Below are 17,787 nucleotides of genomic sequence, written 5' to 3'. Positions count from 1 at the left end.
CCCGCAACCTGCTCTCCTTCAGGGCATGTTGATGCATCTAAGGGCAGAGTTTGGAGAAAATGCCTGATTTGAAGATAACCTCCTGGCTTTTTACGTCCTATGGCAGCCTTTTAACATAATGGATCCTTTAATTGCAGTAAACCGGGATTGACTGAAAGGTTACAGAGAGATTGTAACAACACTGACCCTGGTAAATAGAAGGAAATCACTTTTCTTTTTTTTTAGAATAACCTGCAGCATGTGCACAAAGGCTGTCTTTTGTCCTTGTTGTTTCAGTGGATGGCAGTGTGAAAATCAAAGATTTTAATCAACAGTAACCAACAGGAGAGGAGGTGGGATAAGCCTAAAATTGGTTTTCGTTCACCAAAAAGCAAGGTCAGTTAACAGGCACATACTGTGCGCAGTAACAGAATCCTGGTGGGCCAAGATCAGTGATCGCCACACAATTCTTTATCTATATAAATGTTTATTTCTTTGTGTACCTGGTAATTCAGTATTTTATGTCCTCATTATTTTGGGTGTGGTCAGATTCATACATTCAAACAAAAGAGTGTAGGTCCACACAGGTTCATGCAAACAAACTGACATTATTTATTCACAAACCAATCACCTATGGTCCTAGTCTAACATGTCAAGGCTAACATATCAATACATACTGTATATTTCATGTTTTTATTGTACAAGTTGCCGCAATGTTGTGTATGCAATGCTGTACTGATCAGCAGTGTTGTCAGTCTGTTTGTGTTCAATATATTTTTTCATGGGTAGTTGTAAAAAAACAAGTCTACATAGTGCTAGCATCCCGCGGGCATGGTACTTGGTTTATATTCCCATGCAAGCGCTCTCTTTTTAAGGTCCCATATCATGCTCATTCTCAGGTTCATATTTGTATTTTGGGTTTCTAGTGGAACATGTTTACATGCTTTAATGTAATTCACCCTCTGTCTGAATCGCTCCGTTTTAGCGCCTGTCTCTTTAAGCCCCCCTCCCGAAAAAGCCAAGTCTACTCATATTGGTCAGTGCTTCCGGGTCCTCCACAACTGTGCTCTCAGTGTCTGTGCGCGGTCATTGCAGCCGAGGAATGACTGTGATGACACTGTAGCAGCACTTTCAACCTTTATATGGTGTAGTTGTGACATCACAACCGTACGAAAATCCTGACGGCTCGTTTCAAGGCAGTTTCTGAATATGGGCTGTTTGCATTTCTCTGAGTGTTTTTGATACTTTCAAAGTATTTACATAGCACCTCAACCTGCCTTATAATAAAAAAGAGATGGCAATTTTACTTTTTATAATATGCGACCTTTAAGATTGCCCACAGTATAAGAGTTATACATTCATCCTTCCATGCTTTTCTTGTCTTATAATAATCTACATTTGCACTTGGCTCTGATTATATCGAAATCCAGGATATTTTCTGATGATCATTTTTCTGATTAAGGAAGGACTGTCTCTCCATTAATTTGAGCTTTGATAGGGTTGAGGGCTGAACATTTTCCATCACTGATTTATGAAGCTGAAGCACATCAAACCAGGTGACGCAAAGCAAGCGATTGGATAATTTATGAAAAGAAATAGGATAGTTTCAGCAAAATATGTAATTATTTTCTGAACCATGACACACGAGAGGGATGATGATAAACCTACTTCTAAAAAAACATTTCTTCTTTCATCCTTATTTTTTTCCTTTTTATTACCTTTACCATTACCATTACCTTTAGTTCATATTCTGTCAACCACAAAATAAGGCCATTGAAAAACCAGTTGCTTGTTGCTATGCAACAATTAAATATGTTTGAAGTGGGCTACTCTCAAGTTTCCTTTTACCTTTCAGTAACCTGTGCACCAGTGCTGGAAATAATTTTCACTTTCTTGGCGCTATCAGCGTTTCCCCCTTTCCTCTGTAAATAGAGGTCTCTGGTAAATATGCAGCCTTCTGTGGAGTCACAGATGTAGTAATAAAAAGTAGCTCTTCTCTTCTGCTCTGATGGCAGCAGACAGCACACTGATTTACACAGCGCAGTGACAAGGACGACAGCCGCAGCGCACCGAGATGGGAAATATATCCTCGCTCTATCCCCGAAGCCAACCTCCTTCCTTCATTCCTTTTTTCCACTTTTAGCCCAATTCACATCAACTCTCTCTTCATGTGCCATCAGTGTTCCTGTTGCCCGACATCAGGGCTCCTCTGCTAGAAGCAGGGTTTTTTGATAGAGTGTAGACTTAAGGAGAAACCAACTACCTTCCAGAGTTGGCCTCTGTTCAGGTCAGAAGGGGAAAGCACATGTGTGAACAATCCAGCACTGTCTGCTTGACACAAGAAAATGAACTTGCAGTGACTGGCAGTCCGAATGCTGTCACACATGCCCTGTTTTCACACTGACACAGTCCCCAGTTTATTAGCTTTGGCCAACACTCAGCCTACAAGGACAAGGACATCTCAGATGAGAGAAAGATGACCACACCTTAGTTTTATTACGTTGACAGTTGACGAGGAAAAAGCAGCAAGGCAGGGCAAAGGGGAAGGGACTGAATGGATGGATGCCTCCCAGTTCATGACAGTGCCGAGCCGAACAAACACAGGATGTGTTCGCCCTTTTTCCAGACTGTGTTATTAACACACCAGTGGAAAACACTTAACTCATGCCTATTCAATTATGCTAATGCATACATATACAAATGACCCTGCTTAGTTATTAGCTGTCTCAATTAGGGGGCATGTGTATGGGGGTTCAGAAGAGAGAGAGAGGGAGTGGCAGGTGGTTTGCTGTCCACTGGTGATAACAGAAGACTTAGGACAAGACTTGTGCAGCTTTTATTGTTTGTTTTATTGTCGGGTTGCAGGGCGGAGGAGGGGGCCAGAGATCCTCTGTACTTGCACCAAGGCACAAAATCAATGTCATGCTGAGCCCGTGTTTGCATATTTGTGTGGATGTGTTTGTGAAAAAAATGTGGCTCTTATCTTTCTAGGTTCTCTTAGTGTATCAATGCAGCAACCAGGCTCTGAGTGGCCACATCCAACATTTCCTGTGAGCGCCACCACCAAAAATCAGAGAGCAAAACTACAGTGAACAGCCCTTACAGAAATAAAACGTTTTCACGTCTGATTTCGCACCCTCTTACTGTGTTAAACCGTTATCACACACGAGATGTAAGAAACATCTAATTCATTTATGACACAGCCCTAGTTATTTTAAATACGTTATTGTATCGACAAGTGTAATTATACAGTAAATCTGAATCACGGGGCTCTGTTTTTAAAATGCTTTGCACTTATATACATAGTATGCATTAAAATCAATAAAACTGATCAGCCAAGCCATAACTGGCGCATACATCCCGTTTATTACAGTCAAAGCAGATTAATCACAATGATTTGTAGTGTGAAGCATGCATTGCTATGGGAGAGAGTGTTTGTCTTGATAGGTATGATGCACTAATGCTGAGCAGGGAAAAGCTACGGATTTGTAGTCGTGCACCAAGAGAACTAATATGCCAATCTGCAATCTCACCAAATGCTGAGTGAGAGAGCCCAAGGGGTGTGTTTTCTAAGTAAAGTTTCCATTAGGTAGTGGTGGTTTTACTGAAATATAGCAGTTTGTAGATATAAGGATAAATCACAAATGTAACAAACAACTACATCTGCTTCCCTATGGGGAGTGACGAGGTCAGAGCCTAGATGCAAAAATATCTTATTCATTTCACGTGGCTGACAGAAATAAATAAAAATGCGTCCATAGTTTCAATTTGTTTTTTAGGTGTTTGATACTTTTTTACCATGTCTGCTTTCTCAAAAAAGTGTTATTCTTTGTGTAAATCATGCAAACGCATGATTTACTTCTATAGTTCTTTCCTTCTTTTCGAATGAATCTAATATACCTATAGCTACATACTGAACGTCTTTCTCTGTCTGGAACACCTGGGACCACAGTTGAAATAAGTCCAGGACTTTATTACTCTCACCCTGATAAGTTATATGTAAGAATGTTATACATAAACCAAACAACAGAAAAGTTGACTGTCTTTCATGAACTCAAATTTAAGCTGCTAAAATAACTGCGTTGCAAGCAAACAGAATGCTCAAGGGAACTAAATGCACTGTGGCAAAGAAGCACACACCTTATTTTGTTAGCGTTACCAATTTGGCCAACTGTTGTAATTATTTAGCCAGGCTACCTGGTTGAGTGCAGAGCAATGTGGACTTAACTAACAGTTGGTATTGGTTCGTAAACACAAATAGATTAAAGCTAATAAATACTCAAACACTGCTGTGCCTGCTCCTCAGCTACAGTGCCTTCTGCAACCAAAATGTATAACATGTCATTCCCCATCAAATATATAATCTAATCACCATATGAATATTCTTTACAAACAAGACAATATCCTCCATAATGTATCTGCTTTGACACCATGCGCGTGCACTACATTTCATTATATTTGCCGTCATTCCTGAAGTCTCCATTTCTGTCTGATCCTCGGCTATATGGACTATTGGTGCTGTCCACAAGAGGTGGTGCTGAAATGTCACCCTCCTCTGCCTTGTGTCCACCTCTCTCCCTCTGTACAGGAGCGCTGTCCATGGTCCTGAATCAGCGCTGTATGGCCGAAGCACAAAGGCTCTTCCCACAGAGGGGAAAGAAAATATGATTTTTGCTGGCTGGGTTACTGGGTGGAGCAGCTTGGACATCGTATCAGCCGGGTCTGTCTGTAATAGGCAAACAAGCCAGAGTCTCAGCAGGCAGGAAGCTCCACGCCCTGTTTGCTTCAGAGCTGTCACATGTGACAGCGTCATCTACAAAGGGATGGGGGTGCTGGCGGCCTGAATACATCCCTTAGATGGATATAAAACATGACAGTGGTTGGGGCTAGATGGAATATTGCCTATTTTGAGGAGAATTATCTCAGTAACTTGTTTTTCTCAACTTTGTGTCTTAGGCAGACAGTTGCATTTGTAACACAAAAGTGAGTCTTCCAGCAATTAAAAGCATTTCCTGTCCTTTATGCCTGTGTTTTAACATTCAGTCCAACACATTTGGAATGTGCATTCAGCGGGATGCTGTGTGAAAAGAACGGCTGAGCCCTGCTCATGAGAGGCCAACCCCTCTCCGCCCTGTCTTTCCCTGGAGTAGAAAAGCCAGCCAATCAAAGTGGATGAAGCAATGAGTCACGGAGAGAGCGCACTGCATCCAGTGGACCGAAAGGAGCTGACTGACGCTCTGGGCAAAGAACATTGTAATGTCAATGGATGGAGCGATCCGGACAGAACTATTGCACACACCAACACCCTCATACAGGTAAAGCATGTACAGTATATTTACAAATAATATTCTTTTTGGGGAACAAATTAAACAGATTTAATCAGTTTTATGTCTCTCTCTCTCTCTCTCTCTCTCTCTCTCTCTCTCTTTCTAAATAAGATTGATGAGGCAAGTCATTACTCTCAAATGTTGCCACCCCTTAATAACTAACCAAACACCCACTGTAACACTGCAAGGTTGTGTGAAGGTCAAAATTTGCCTAGATCCAAATCCACCTCAGGCTGAGCTGTGGTTAAGCTTCATAATGGTACAGTACAGTACAGTACTGTTTGTGTCACACAAGGCTTTACAGTCACTAGATATACAAAACCACTGTGTGAATGGGCTGTGTGAATGAGTGCTAGAGACGCTCATTAACTATTGATGCAATGGGAGATCTCACAGCTGGATACATATCACACACCGTGGACACACACATGCAATACACACAGTAGTTGTTGAAGCAAATGACAATGCCAATGGGCCCAATATTTTACAAGAAAATTATATGAAAGGTGAGCAGATTGTTCAGGTTTACTATGGGATGTACAGTACTAATCCCTTTTCCACGGAACAAAAAAGGTGCAGTGGATGTGAATGGGATTTAATGGACCTTGCAGGAGAATAAAGGATTCGAAAGGTGGTGGAAAAATGAAGTCAAAATGGAACAGAAATCCAACTGAATTAGTTTTGCGTCTGAAAAGACTGGAATACGCGTGCTGGCTTTCATGGCTTGTTTCAATGTGAGACAATGGAATTAAATAGACAATGGCTATTTGAAGCTCCACAATCTAGCAACCTTCACCTCTTTCATGTTTCTAAATGAGAGAAGAAGAAAAAAAGAAAAAAGTGCAAATGTTATTAAGAACAGAGAAGCTTTTGTTCAGCCTCCAGCCCTCTGATCTGTTTGGTCTGTCGTACTGTACGTCAGCATGCATGAAAGGAGGGAGGGATTGGAAGGAAGACAGACTGACTAGTTCAATTCAGTTAAATCTGGGATAATGAGAGATAAGGAATGACAAAGACAAAATGACAAACAGCAGGAATGGCAGTGCAGTGATTCGATTAAAGTATCACTTCTCATTAAATGACGAAGAAAGCAAGCCCTGGGTTAGGAAGCTACGCTATCATACTATAGATACAACTGCTAAATACGGCATGTTTTTTTCTCTTTTCTGTAAAGGAATAGCTGTCTCCTCGGACTGTACCGCTGCCACCATGGCCAAGCTGAGCCTGAGGAGCAGCCGTTGATCTGGAGCTCGGCCTAACCCTAGTGGTCGTGGGACCCGTGGGAGTGTGCTTCTCCCAGCCTGTCACTAATGCCACGGATCCCATCAGCTGTAGAGCCACACTCAGCCAGGTCCCGCTCACAAATGTAGACGAATACAAATTGCTCACAAACAAAAATATTGTTCAAGCATACTGTACAAAACATGAGCCACACAGAAAAACTGATTATTTGTGTTGAAATGGCAACTCCGATCTCTAGTAAGAACATTTAACAAAACACTATTTGAGGGCGAAAAGGAACTGTTGCAAAACAACAAGTGAGACAGAAAAAAAAAAGTCTTTCCACTCTTTCCAGTTTCTCCGAATTTGATCTGATCTTTGAAATGTGAGTTTTTTTCCCCCTTTTGGAATCCCTGTCATTGTAAATGTGACATGCCCTGACATCTGTCATCCTGCAGTCAAAAAGACACTACACCTCCTCCTCATCTTCCTCCTCCTGCTCTCTACGACCTGACTCTTCCGGTCACAATCACATTACAGTGTCCTACGACTCCAGCCATGTTTGCGCACACACACACACACACACACACACACACACACACACACACACACACGCACACACACATCAAAACCAGCATGTCAACCAGGCGTGACACATATTCATTTCAAAGCCGCAACACAAACAAGAGCTCTAATGCCATTTGACTGTGTAACCATCATCATCTCCAAACTGCTATACTCTACTAGTTTTTTTTGTCTCTTACCTGGCAGCACGCTGTCCTCCCTGGTTCCTCTTTACAATCCCAGGAAATGGGGTTTAGTCAAGTTCTGCTTTCGCTGAGGGAGCTCAATGTGGCACTTTAAGAAGAAAGAAAAGAAAAGCAATGTCCCCTTTTTGCTCAAAAAGCACTCACGATCACACACTCGAACACACAGTCAACAGCTCTGGCAAGCGTGCAGCTCACTATTCCCTCTCACTCTCTCTCTCTCTCCCTCTGTCCGTGATACTTGCTTCCTCTCTTCCCGCCCACCTACTCCAGCCTCCTCCCCCAACTTCTCTCTCTCTCTCTCTCTCTCTCTCTCTCTCTCTCTCTCTCTCTTGCTCTTCTTCTGTCAGACAAAATGTACACATCCCCTCAATCTCTCAGCTCACTATTTCCTGACATTTTTCCCACCCACTTTTGCACCTTTCGCTCTGTGAAAACAAATATAAATTTAAGGTACTATTTGATGTGCATTTCCACCCACTATCAACAAACTTATTCTTGTTTTGTGGTGCATTTCAGGCAATATACATGTAGTTTCTTTAGGAATAAGACAAAGCAAATTGTGAAAGCCTAGTGACATCAGGTTGTGTGTTTGATGAATAATAGTAATGAGGCATTCAAACTGTATATAACTACAGTTCGGACACCCTTTTTAAAGCTGTGACCAGCCACACATTCACACTTATTCTTTATTCTCTCCATCTTTCTGTCTCACTCCACCTATTCCTGACTCTCATTAGGTCCGCTGGTGTATTTGATGCTTCTCACGTCCCATTCAGCAGACAGCTAGTCAAGGGCATTCCCAGAGTTAGTCTATGCTAATGCTCTGCCTCAAGGAGCTGCCTGGCGTCCCCTCCGACTCTCAGCCTGACCAGTTGTGGCACTCGGATCTCCCAGAGAGGGGGCAGCAGATGCAAAGGTAGACCAGCAGCAAAAACCTGCCAAGCAGTCGAGTCTCATTTGACCACTCAAATGGACACAGCGAGGCCAACAGCACTTGACTTGATGGAGGTGAGGATGTTTTACGGTGCTTTATTGCAGAAGTACTTTGGTCTACTGCCATTGGTCAGAGCTTGTCCAATCTGGGTGTTTGTAGGCAGGATGTTATTATGCTCAAACCTGTCCATTAAGGCCAATCATAAGCTTACTAACAAAGAGATTTAATCAATAGTGATTGGAGAATAAGTTATGTATTTATTTGTACCATCACATTTTGAGCCTGTGTGTCTTTATTGTGGTGTAGTCCAGTTATTTGTCTGTATTACAGTACAGCATTATTATCAGAATCAATCACAGGTGATGGTCTTGACAATGGTAATTTTTTTTATTTTCCTCTGTATGCTTCTTCTTTTATCTTATATGTATAAAGGTATAGTGCACATATTCACTGTTGAGTTAATGACTCTTACACTTACTACTTTATATCTTAAATTAAATCTATTTCAGCCTCTGTATTTAGACTTATTAATAACTTTGAGTTTGTGATAAAATCATCATTTCAGACGAAAAGTGAAAAAGGAAAACATAAGAGCATTTGCACAGGCCTGGATTCACTTTAATACTTCCTTTGTACCAGAAGTTTGTGCTTTGGTCATTATCATGTTATGTTTTTGTGCCACAGCCAGTACTGTGGTATATTGTGCTCCCTGTGGTATGGCAGATGCAAATCATTTATCTGGTTTGTTATGGGGTGAAGCTGAATTTTAGTCATGGACACGATAAGTGTGTTTAAATGTGTTTCATGTGTTTAAATTGGAATTGAGTTCTGCAACACCCTGCTGATATGTTTGTCCTCTCTGTGCTTCCTGTCTGCCCTTCTAGCCACGCTCTCATTTCCTTGACGGGTTCTCTTGCATCCAATCAATCCTCTCCTCAGGAAAACCTGGAATTTACCTTCAAAGTGTTTGCTCGTTTTGTTTACGGATTAATTATGAGGCATCTGATCGTTCACAGACGTTTTCTACTCTACAATACTAACTCTTGTACACTTATTTGTGAGCTGTTAGAGAACAGGAAGTTTGCAGCTAACTGTAACTCTGCGAGATATGGGACCTCAGGCGTGAACAGATGTTAAATGTGTGTGTACTGTTTATGTGTCTGTCTATGTAGGGACCCAGTGTGTAAATAAAGTTTACAGGCTGATAAAGCGCAGTGAGACACATGGTGCTGTTGCGCGCATGCACGCACGCACGCACGCACGCACGCACGCACACACACACACACACACACACACACACACACACACACACTTACTTACTTAGCCGGGAAAAAGCAAACAGTGAGTAACACCCTGCCTGGACACTGCACAGCTTGCTCCTATGTACATAAGCTTTGGTTCACTGGCTGCGTTTGTGCACTGTGTGTGTGGCTTGCGGGGGGATCGATTGCTGGGTAAGGTGATGTGGCCGGTGCAGATTTATAGCACAGCAGTCTTATAGTTCAACCCTAATGAGCAGGGAAAGAAGCGCGACCATGCTGAGCAGTGCGGGCCACCCTGCTATGGAGACTATCTGTTGTCTATCCCAACAAAGTTGGCTAAACACATCCCAGCACAGCAGAGGCCATCCGCTATCACAGCGAGCGGCTGAAAATTGCACACCTCCAACACCTCTAAGCGTATCTCCCTTGCAAACGTAAAATTGGCTAGAAGACAGATAATAGTTTTGGCCAAACAATTTCTCTGAGAAAGAGAGTAAGCACTCTAGGAAGTCTACATACTGTATGAGGTGTTGTTGAAATTAATGTTTTTTTAAACAGGAAAAATGTAGACAGACAGACAGAACTGGGTCTCTGGGTGCAGATTACGGTCCTTTGGGACGTCACTGAGCTCTAAAGGTACAGCACTTACAGTACCTGTGTATGTTGAAACAACTACATAAAAAAGACTGAATGAAGAAAATGTATACTGTGTAAAACATCCTATTTTCCGCTGAAATGTTTACTAAATTTTCCTACTAAATGTTTACATTTACTAAATGTATAAAATCTCTGGTATCTCAGAAAATATGTGCTAGATAGAGGGGTTAACAGTTTATTTGGAATAAAAACGAGGACCTGGACAGTTTGCTTTAGCAGTGATAGAAATTGCGCCTTGAAAAAGCTGAGTAAAGAGTGCCACCCACAAAAACTCAAGCTTCATCAATAAAAAAAAAACTATGTCATGGAATGGCTGTGCTTTTTGATTGACACATGACCAAGTAATGTAATGCAGATAAACCACAGCACTGACAGCTTTAAATCAAGATATGGCCAAAAATATATCAATTAGCCATTGATTGAGAAAGAAATGATGAAATTGAACACAATGATGAAAAAGCTGTTTTAAAATTATGTATCAGCACCTAATGCTGTCAAAACGTTTTGTTGAAGACAACCCCAGCAACTTTCAACAGAAATGGACATATGAACAGAAAAGCTAAAAAAAAAATAAGAAGCAATTCTTCCAAACCAGGAGCCTGTCAGTGGTGAACCTAGATGGAACAAGAAAGGAAAAAGGAGGAAGAGGGATCAAGAAGAATGAAAAGGACATAAAAAAACGTACTTGGCAATAAAACCTATTCTGATTCTGATTCTAAGCCCAAATGGATAGTGCGGGTAAACTGTGAACATCTAGAGGAGGCCCCTGTTCGACAGACTTTCAACTCACACCTCCGGCGGAGCTTTTCGTGCATCCCTGTGGAGGCTGGGGGCATTGAACCCGAGTGGACAATGTTCAAAGTTTCCATTGCTGAAGCTGCGGCGGGGAGCTTAGGTGCCTTAAGGGACGGTAACCCACGAACACCGTGGTTGACACCGGTGGTCAGGGAAGCCGTCCGACTGAAGAAGGAGTCTTTCCGGGATATGTTATCCCAGACGACTCCGGAGGCAGTTGCAAGGTACCGAAGGGCCCGAAGGGCTGCAGCCTCTGCCGTGAAAGAGGCAAAGCAGCGTGTGTGGGAGAAGTTCGGAGAAGACATGGAGAAGGACTTTCGGTCGGCACCAAGGTGCTTCTGAAAACCGTTCGCCACCTCAGGAGGGGGGGAAGGGAACCATCCAAGCTGTGTACAGTAAGGATGGGACGCTGTTGACCTCAACTGAGGAGGTAATAGGGCGGTGGAAGGAGCGCTTTGACGAACTCCTAAATCCGTCTAATACGCCGTCTATGGTAGAGGCAGAGCTGGAGGATGAGGGGGGATTGGCATCAATTTCCCTGGTGGAGGTTGCTGAGGTAGTTAAACAACTCCACAGTGGCAAAGCCCCAGGAATTGATGAGATCCGTCCAGAAATGCTTAAAGCTCTGGGTGTGGAGGGGTTGTCTTGGTTGACACGCCTCTTCAACATTGCGTGGAAGTCTGGGACGGTGCCTAAGGAGTGGCAGACCGGGGTGGTGGTTCCCCTTTTTAAAAAAGGGGGGACCAGAGGGTGTGTGCCAATTACAGGGGTATCACACTTCTCAGCCTCCCGGTAAAGTCTACTCCAAGGTGCTGGAAAGGAGGGTTCGGTCGATAGTCGAATCTCAGGTTGAAGAGGAACAATGCGGATTCCGTCCCTGGTCGTGGGAACAACGGACCAGATCTTTACTCTTGCAAGGATCCTGGAGGGAGCCTGGGAGTATGCCCAACCAGTCTACATGTGTTTTATGGATCTGGAGAAGGCGTATGACCGGGTGCCCCGGGAGATACTGTGGGAGGTGCTGCGGAGTACGGGGTGAGGGGGTCCCTTCTCAGGGCCATCCACCTCTGTACGACCAAAGCGAGAGCTGTGTCCGGGTTCTCGGCAGTAAGTCGGACTCGTTTCAGGTGAGAGTTGGCCTCCGCCAGGGCTGCGCTTTGTCACCAATCCTGTTTGTAGTATTTATGGACAGGATATCGAGGCGTAGTCGGGGTGGAGAGGGGTTGCAGTTCGGTGGGCTGGGGATCTCATCGCTGCTTTTTTGCAGATGATGTGGTCCTGATGGCATCATCGGCCTGTGACCTTCAGCACTCACTGGATCGGCTCGCAGCCGAGTGTGAAGCGGCTGGGATGAGGATCAGCACCTCTAAATCGGAGGCCATGGTTCTCAGCAGGAAACCGATGGAGTGCCTTCTCCAGGTAGGGAATGAGTCCTTACCCCAAGTGAAGGAGTTCAAGTACCTTGGGGTCTTGTTCACGAGTGAGGGGACAATGGAGCGGAGATTGGTCGGAGAATCGGCACAGCAGGTGCGGTATTACATTCAATTTATTGCACCGTTAGGACAAAAAAGAGCTGAGCCAGAAGGCAAAGCTCTCAATCTACCGGTCAGTTTTTTGTTCCTACCCTCACCTATGGTCATGAAGGCTGGGTCATGACCGAAAGAACAAGATCCAGGGTACAAGCGGCCGAAATGGGTTTCCTCAGGAGGGTAGCTGGCGTCTCCCTTAGAGATAGGGTGAGAAGCTCAGTTATCCGTGAGGAGCTCGGAGTAGAGCCGCTGCTCCTTTGCGTCGAAAGGAGCCAGTTGAGGTGGTTCGGGCATCTGGTAAGGATGCCCCCTGGGCGCCTCCCTAGGGAGGTGTTCCAGGCACGTCCAGCTGGGAGGAGGCCTCGGGGGAGACCCAGGACTAGGTGGAGGGATTATATCTCTAACCTGGCCTGGGAACGCCTCGGGATCCCCCAGTCGGAGCTGGTTAATGTGGCCCGGGAAAGGGAAGTTTGGGGTCCCCTGCTGGAGCTGCTACCCCCGCGACCCGACCCCGGATAAGCGGATGAAGATGGAGATGGAGATGGAGATGTGTTCATGGCAAAAAGGTTTATGAATGTAGCTGAGGTTAGGCAGTTAAATGGATGCGAACTCCAGGATTCTGCATGAAAGTCAAATGTGCTACACGCCCATTTAGGGAAGAATTGTCTAAAAAGTTCATAATTCCTTTGGATCATGGGTTATCAAGGTGAAGTTTTCAGCCTGAGGCAAAAGACGAGAACACTCACTGATACCGTATGAAGATAGATTATTTTAAGTCAATCCTTTTTCATGGTGTAGCCATGGTGCACATGCCACGAAAATACTGTCAACACTCCCTCTGCATGCGGCACACTGGCAGCACTTTGATTCACAAAATGAGCGCCCCTGGTCAACCTTCATATCAATCCCCGCTGATATGTTACTGCCTTTTTGTGGTATTGTGGAAATCTTACTTTTTGCCCCTTTAATTCATTCATGTATTGTATTGGCCCACAGGGTACATGCACTTGTACTGTAGCCTTAATTAGAGCATATTCTCTCTCTCTCTCTCTCTCTCTCTCTCTGGAAGCTGCCACAAATCACTTACAGCTTTATCGCTAGATAAGTGGCTGTTCAAATATGGAGCTATTCAGTGAACTCTTTTCAATACACCCAGGTGCTCCTTTCACCACCACCACCACCCGGCTTCTCTCACTCACATGCACGCTGCAGATACTGTACACAAACTCCCACACATACATACAACACCTGCTCGGGTCAGTTTTTAGCGCTGTTTTGCAGCTCCTGCTGCAGCTGGAGAGAACGGGAGGGTGGTTTTAACAAGTAGTTAAAATATGCGAAAAAGCGCCATAGAGCTGAGGGGATTTGCAGTCTCTGCAAGTAAGACTATAAGTGACACCTTTCAATTTTTTCCATTGAATATACCATGAAAATATTGATTAGTGCAGCTCTAAACGTTCCCAATTTGATATCCACACTGTAGTGAAATGAATAGCTTATCCATGGAAGGTACAAAATGTATCTAAAAACAATGGTATTCTTTCGAAAATGGTCAACAGATGTGTAAAGTACACACAATTTAAGGTATATAGATCTTTACAAAGTATGGGACACACTTGCACAACCATAGTTAAGTAAGTAGCACTTTGCTACTAGGGGAAATTAATCATTGAATCGATCCATCGTGATGCAGACCTGGACGATTCTGCATCGATGCAGTGACAGACCATAAGCGATACAATAAAAAGGGGACTTCATATTGTATAATAATATTGAGGAGGTGACGCATCGTGATGCTTCATGATATCGAATCGATTCGAATCGTTGACAGGATAACCGTATTTGAATGTAATCGTGAGACCAGTGAAGATTCACACCCTTAATTGCTATCAAAGAAAGAGAAAGTCCTGTTAGCATGCTCATCCGTCCTTATTTCCTCTCCTTCTCTTCTAACTCCAGTCACCAGGCACTGCTGCTCACAGAGGTCACATCTTATTCATCCCAGCAGTGATAATTACGACATTCCTGTGGCGAGATGAGTGGCCTTTCTGACCTGGGAGTCCCTTTGACTCACACATGAGGAGGGGAGAGCAATGTGAGAGGAAATCATTGGGACTGATGACTGGAGCCCTTTGCACTGAAAGATACATTGAGGCACACACAATACAGTATGGAGAGTACACATCTTAAACAAATAAAGTCCCCAGGGAGCATCTTTGTGCAAACAGGAACAGTGTGGTGTTTTTGGGAGTGCTTCTGTCTGGGACGGGACGGAGAAATCAGCGCTGCCTGTTAGAGTGCCCCGGGCCGAGTCTGTGTAGGGGACTCAGAAGTGGGATTAGTGGGGATTTAGAGAGCAGTAATTACTGATGCCCATGGAGGGTCCTGTAATTAAATTACCTTAGCAACCCTGTTACTGCCCAGCCACAGAAAGCCTCCAAGGTCAGCGAGAATTACATTTCAGAAAATGCTAAATTTGTGTCTGTTTTGTGTTGTCATCTGAAAGCATCATCTTGTGTGCGACCTACTCAACCCAGAAACATTTATTTGCATATGAATTAAAAACCTGTGTATGACTGAATTATGCATCATGTTAAATGTAAATGTGTTTTAAGTCATACAGCATCATTAAACTACAATTACCGCCTTGTAGTTGTATGCCTCTGCCAACCAGTGAAGTTGCAGTATGTATCTATATCTGTCCAGATATAAATCTGTCCTAATATAAAATATGTAGTGAAGACTTTAAAGCAATTTAATAAAAAGGTATTAAATGTATTTTTTTGGCAAACCGTGGATGCTTCACACACATCTTCAACCTGGCAGCACAGAAGATCTATACAACCACCACAGTTTCAAGATTAGTGCCACCAATTCAGTATCCGACCAAATGTGAAATATGGTCACAATCTCCCCTTCTGTATCTGAGTTATGGCGTTGAATAATGGCCAGAAAAGTTTTTTTGCGGGACATTATGAGGTCACAGAGATAAAATATATTCAGTTCATCCTTGAGTCCAAGTGGACGTTTGTCACAAATTTAAAGAGATTCCCTCAAAGCCTGAGATATCGCGTTCACAAGAATGGGACGGAGGACGGACAACCCATAAACATAATGCTTTTGGCCACGGTTGCAGCCAGCGCAGAGGCATAAAAAACATTTTGTACTTTGTGCAATTCTTATCACACATATGTAAAATGTGTGAATGCTTAGGGAAAGAACGCATACAGTATATTGTTAGCGCGGATATAAGTTAACCCTATCACAGCAATTTATTGAAATCAATAAATTGTAAGCGGTGTGATTTATAGTTAAAAGCATGACAGAGAAAATGAGCTTTCACACGGCAACCTTACAATTTCTTTTATGGATGGAAGTTGTGACTCAGAGTGGATTTGTGGTTAAGTGAGAAATGAGCTGAGGTTAAAGATGATTTTGGAGAGAGAGAAAGAGAGAGAGAGAGAGAGAGAGAGAGAGAGATGCGTGGGAGTAGCAGCAGCTCCCACACAGGCAGGAAAGTCACGATCCACCATTGAACAGCACTCGCTCTTCTCCTAACTGACATAAACACGCCAACAACTCACACGCAGAAATGCAAACTCACATTCACTGCACATGTAAAGTCTAAACTATGATATTAAGCAATGTCCAGCATGATACTTGAATACAAATCATCCACTAAAATACTTCTTAAGCTATGCACTGAATGCATATTGATATCACTAAAGCTTAGAGTTTGTTATTTTAAAAGTCATTAATCTCTTAACTTGTGCAATGCAGCAGTCACCCAACATTAAGCTGCATCACTATGAGTTCAAGGCAAGGCAAGGCAGCTTTTATTTGTATAGCACATTTCAGCAACAGTGCAATTCAAAGTGCTTTACATGAAAACAGATTAAAAAATTAAAAACGGATTTACATGAAAACAGATTAAAAAATGAAAAACAGATAAAATACAAGAAAAAAAAAAAAAGTTACAGTGCAGTATAATAAATTAAACATTGAAGAGCAGTTAAAACAGTTAAATATATAAAAGCCAAAAAGCCAAAGCTTTTTGACCAATATGACAGATATCTCAAGCAGTCCGGTCCATACTTTCTAACCATCTCACCCACTTCACCCAGTTCAATAGCGCCATAAGCTCCAGCAGGAAGACAACACCCCACACCTACCTACATTCTGCACAAGCATCCGTACAAACACAAATGCACACTGACATATAAATGTGGACTCACCTACACACACTCAACCAAACCACATCATGCTTAAGTACAGACCTACATTCTTGGCCAGGGATGGTAGCCTCATTGAAGTACAGTATTAACATGTAATTAATTTGCTGCCATTTCTCTACAATTAAAAGGAATGTAATTGACTTCACTCTCTTTTAATTTCCTTTGAATCCCTCAAGCTTTAGTATGATGGCAGCGGCTCCCTTATCTAAACACCCATGTTTGGAGAACCTCACGGCAGCCTACCAAAGTAATGATCCTACTCCACTTCCAAGTGAAGGCAACAGATCATAGTGTCTGGAATAATTTAGTTACTCAGGCAAAAAAACCTTCTTTCTTGTACGATAACTGGTTTGCTGTGTGTAGTGTTGACAGGGTTGAGTTGGTTTATTCTCTTGTATATCGTCAGCATTTAACAAAGCAAACAAAAACTAATCACTAATGGGGGGTAGATGTGATCATCTACAGTTCAGCATATATACAAGGTTATTTTTACACAAAGAGCATTTCTAGATAAGTAACGTATTTAAATAACAAAAGAAGAAAGTTGAGTCTGCAAAGTCCTCAGTGTAATACTCATTATCTCCACAATGATGATTAGATCTCAATAAAAGATGCTGCTTATAATACATTCTTGATCGCATTCCTAAGTCTAAAATATTGGGAATTTAGTCTTGTCAGGGTTCATAAGGCTTTCATAAACAAGCTCCCTAACTAATATGCAATTCAAAAAGTGCCATGCTGTCAATCAGTTTATTGTGCTGCTTTAACCATTTTTCCATAAATGTGATTGTCCATGTGTAAGCCGCAATGAAGTGTAATGATCTAATAGAGTAGATTGGAGCAGTAACTAACGCTAACTGTCATTATTTTTTGATTAATCAATATTTAGTGTATGAAATAAAAAAAAAGAATAATACTGAAATCAAATCCTGTCACAAGTTCCTAGACCCCAAAGTAACGGCTTTAAAAATACATCCCATGCCCTATCGATAACACTTTAAGTCCCCCTTTGTAGCTTGTATAAGCAGTATACAAACATGTAGTACATGTTACGTGTTTATTATTTAGTTGTACACAA

General features: G+C 42.7%; 1 protein-coding gene across 2 annotated transcripts in view; it reads right to left on the bottom strand.

Annotated features, from left to right (window-relative positions):
- syt1a (synaptotagmin Ia) overlaps nucleotides 1–7,494 on the bottom strand; it is a 94,445-nt gene extending 86,951 nt beyond the window's left edge. For both annotated transcript variants that reach the window (XM_078242974.1, XM_078242975.1), the window contains exon 1: nucleotides 7,292–7,494. The gene's annotated coding sequence lies outside the window, so the exon portion shown is untranslated. The remainder of the gene's footprint in view (nucleotides 1–7,291) is intronic.
- Nucleotides 7,495–17,787: the final 10,293 nt, after the last annotated feature.

The sequence above is a fragment of the Sander vitreus genome, chromosome 23, assembly GCF_031162955.1.
Source record: "Sander vitreus isolate 19-12246 chromosome 23, sanVit1, whole genome shotgun sequence".
Taxonomy (NCBI): Eukaryota; Metazoa; Chordata; class Actinopteri; order Perciformes; family Percidae; genus Sander; species Sander vitreus.
The sequence above is the reverse complement of the archived record's forward strand: the minus strand, read 5'-3'. Positions and strand labels throughout refer to the sequence as shown.